This window comes from Cebus imitator, unplaced genomic scaffold, assembly GCF_001604975.1.
Source record: "Cebus imitator isolate Cc_AM_T3 unplaced genomic scaffold, Cebus_imitator-1.0 Scaffold302, whole genome shotgun sequence".
In the NCBI taxonomy this organism is placed as follows: domain Eukaryota; kingdom Metazoa; phylum Chordata; class Mammalia; order Primates; family Cebidae; genus Cebus; species Cebus imitator.
In genome coordinates this window covers 137810-141410 of record NW_016107617.1, presented here as the reverse complement: position 1 = coordinate 141410, position 3601 = coordinate 137810, and positions in this window count along the sequence as shown.

Genomic DNA, 3601 nt, shown 5'->3' with positions numbered 1-3601 from the left:
AAAAAAAAAAAAGAATTTCTCAGTTGGAAGTGAGTGTTAACACCTCAGGCCATTAATTGGTTACCAATGGTATAGATAGGAGCTTCATTAAACATTTAGAATGGAATAAACCATTAAACTGGAAAATTTGGTGGTTTGAAAAAAAAGAAAAAGGAAAGAAAAAAAGTAAGCCAAGTAATATCAGCATCACTATATGAAGGAAAAATCTGAGCTCAAGATAATCAACGCACTTCCGTGTCCAAGGCTAGTTAAATTCAGCTGATTTTACTTCCTAAATTTCTCCGGATTCCATATATTTCTCGCTATCTCCATGGAAATCAACCACATCTGAACATCATTTCCCTTCCAGCCCTCTTACATCCCTTCCAGCCCACCTATTAGCACCCACATGTCAGCCTCGTGGTCTTTGAGAACCCAATTCTGATCACAACTATTCAAACTATAACCTTCAGTGGCCTCCCTGGATATATCCAACCTAATAGGAAAGCCCCAACTGTCTTTCCACCCATCTCCCAGCTTCCTCCATCACTCTCCAGCCCTCTCTGACTTTCTTTCTGCTCCTTTTGTGGGACAATTCCCTCCCACATCAGGGCATCAGCACATACTTCTTCCTTTCCTGGGATGTTCTATCCTTTCTTTTCACCTAACAAACTTTTCTCTACCTTCTGCTCTCAGTACTAAGGTCACTTGCTCCTCCTTCCTCACCATCCCACAACATGATCTAGATCAAGTCCTTCTGCTCTAGGCTCTCATGACCCCTATACCTTTCCCTCATGCCACTCACCGTAACTTCTAACTACTGTATATATTATAGACTCAGTATGTCTGATGTCTGTCTTTGCTACCCTTACTCTAAAATATAAACTTCAGGTAATTCTATAGTTATTGTGCATTACATTACACAATACCCTGGCAGATAGTAGGCACTCAATACATATTTATGGAAAGGAGAAAAAAGAAAAGGAAGGAAGGAAGGAAGGAAGGAAGGAAGGAAGGAAGGAAGGAAGGAAGGAAGGGAAGGAAGGAAGGAAAACTATGATTAATAGGCAAAATATAAGAACAATCATTGATAGTGGTAACCTTAAAGAAAATTCCCCTTTTCTCTCCTCTTGGACAAGAATTCCCAAACCTTCTTCCCATATTAAACCACCCACTCATCTAATCTATCATGTAAGCAATTTTTGTTTGGAATCTGCCCCCCCCCCCACATACACACACACAATTGAATTAGAAATCAATAGCATTTGTGACCTTTAAAGGAAGTGACATTTTGCAGAACGTATCTGTGGCATGTTGAGTACACAATGGTTCTCAGGCGTCATGTGCACCTCCAGAGACATATTTCAGGTTTTCTTTCTCAAGTTCTGCTTGCACTCAGGCTGTGGTTGGGTTTTCCTCTCATGGAAACATTAAGTTTAGTCCCCATTCTTCCCACAGACAGAGAGGGCCTTTGGAAATGGCACTGCCCCTTGGAAGGGAGGCAGTGGTAGAGAGAAGAGAGTAAGGAACAGTGGTAAAAGGGAATGGGAGCCACTAAAGACTGGCTCCCATTGGAAGTATTTGGAAAACAGCAGTGGCAGCAAGGGAGGCTACTTTCTCTCTCTTTTTCTTGATGTTTCCTCTGGTCAAAAATGGGAAGAACAGAGAGCCCTCGCATTTCCCAGAGCTGCACAGGTAAGTATGACTCTCAACAAAAAGGGTGCTTTAGGTTGGATCAACATTCTGAGCTAAAGCTCATTTGCCCTGCTCCTCTGGCCCCCTAGGCTTGCCCCTCTCTGTGTATCCATGTAGGACATTCTGATCTCTGTCTCCCAAATGCCGCAGACTTGGAAATTCCCACTCGTGATGGTTAATTTTATGTGTTAGCTGAGCAATGGTACCCAGCATGGGGCCAACCATCAGTCTAGCTGTTGCTATACAGGTATTTTTTTTAGATGAGGTTTGCATTTGAATTGTTAGACTTCCAACAAAGCAGATTACCCTCAATAATGTGGGTGGGCCTCATCCAACTTAAGGTGGTCTGAAAGGCAGAATTCCATATTCCTTGGGGGAATTTCAGTCTTTTCCCTCAAGACCTTTAAGTCTGCCTTGAGACTTGAGCTACAATATCAGTTCTCCCTGGATCTCCAGCCTGAATCTGCCCTGCAGATTTCAGACTTTCCAGCCTCCACAATCATGTGAGCCAATTTCTTTATATAATTTCCTCTCTTTGTCTCTCTATGTGTACGTATCCCATTGGTTCTATTTCTGTGGAGATCCCTGACTAATATACCACTCCTCCTTCTCCTGATCACAAATGCACAACCTTGGGTCTGGACCCCTGAGCCTGGGACCATTTGATTAATTATGTCTGGCTGCAACATTATTGGATACGAACTGAGAGGGAGCTTACCCTTCCCAGAAGAGATACACTGTAGCTAAGGTCTACAACTATGTTCATAGACCGATATCAAACTATCATACTTCCAGACAACCAAGAACAAGCATCAGTATGTCCATTTTTAAAATAAGGAAAGTAAGATCAAGGGAGGTAAATGGTATGCCCAAACTCACATGTCTAATAAGTGACAGTGAGGATACAAACACACATGTGTTTGTTCTCAGTTTTGGCTCATTTCTGGATGCTGCATTGCTCTTCCTGGAGCCAGGATCTTGACATTGAAGAGTTGAATTGCTGGGACTCTGAGACCTAGTGTCGGGCAGAGGCAGAAGCTGCAAAATGTGGCAGAAAGAACTTGAATTTTAATTGAGTCAGACTGGATGAAGCATTCCACCTGTGCTGCTAACTCCCTGTTGGGTCTTGGGCAGTCATTTCATCCCTCTGAGCCTCAGTTTACCCATCTTTAAAAGAAGGAGATTGGACTAAAGTAGATGACTGATTTCTAGGGAGTGTCTTTTTCTATATAGCCTTAAAAGTTCTATGATTAGAGAGATATGTCCAAAAACCAAAATAAACCAACCCAAGAAAGGAACAAAGGTTTCTGAGGGGTGTGTGTGTGTGTGTGTGTGTGTGTGCGTGCATGTTTTGTTTTTATCACTTTTCCTGGCTGCCAGGGTCTGTTTTGAGTTTTTCCACCCTTGACACCCATGTCTGACACATCTCTCCAGCTCATAATGAGCTTTCATTCAAGTCACTGATCAATAGCAGGAACCAGCAGGTCTGTCTCCCCTGCTTGTTTTCTCTATCTTCAATCTGCCAAGACAGATTAGGCTGTTTCCAAGGTCACTCAATATTCAGGGAGAGAATGGAAATATATCTGGTAGGCTGTTCGTAGAACAAGGCTGCAAAGAGACAAGATGAGAGCCCAACTGTGTGTTCCATGACAGATTCGATTTGCATCAAGGTCAAAACGGGTATGCTTTCTTACTGAGTCTTTCTCTACTTCACAGCCACCAGGTTGTCCATCAGCAGCTGAGTTGGGGGTCTTCCCTAATGGAATACTGATTTGTGAACACAAGACTGGCCTTGCCAGTCTAAGACTGCTATGTAATCTCGTAATCTAAGGTGCCCCTTGCTATACAATCTGCTTTATCAGTTTGTTAAAACATCCATCACTGGACTAAAGAGCAAGGCAGGGCACACATTCCCTGTCAATTGAAT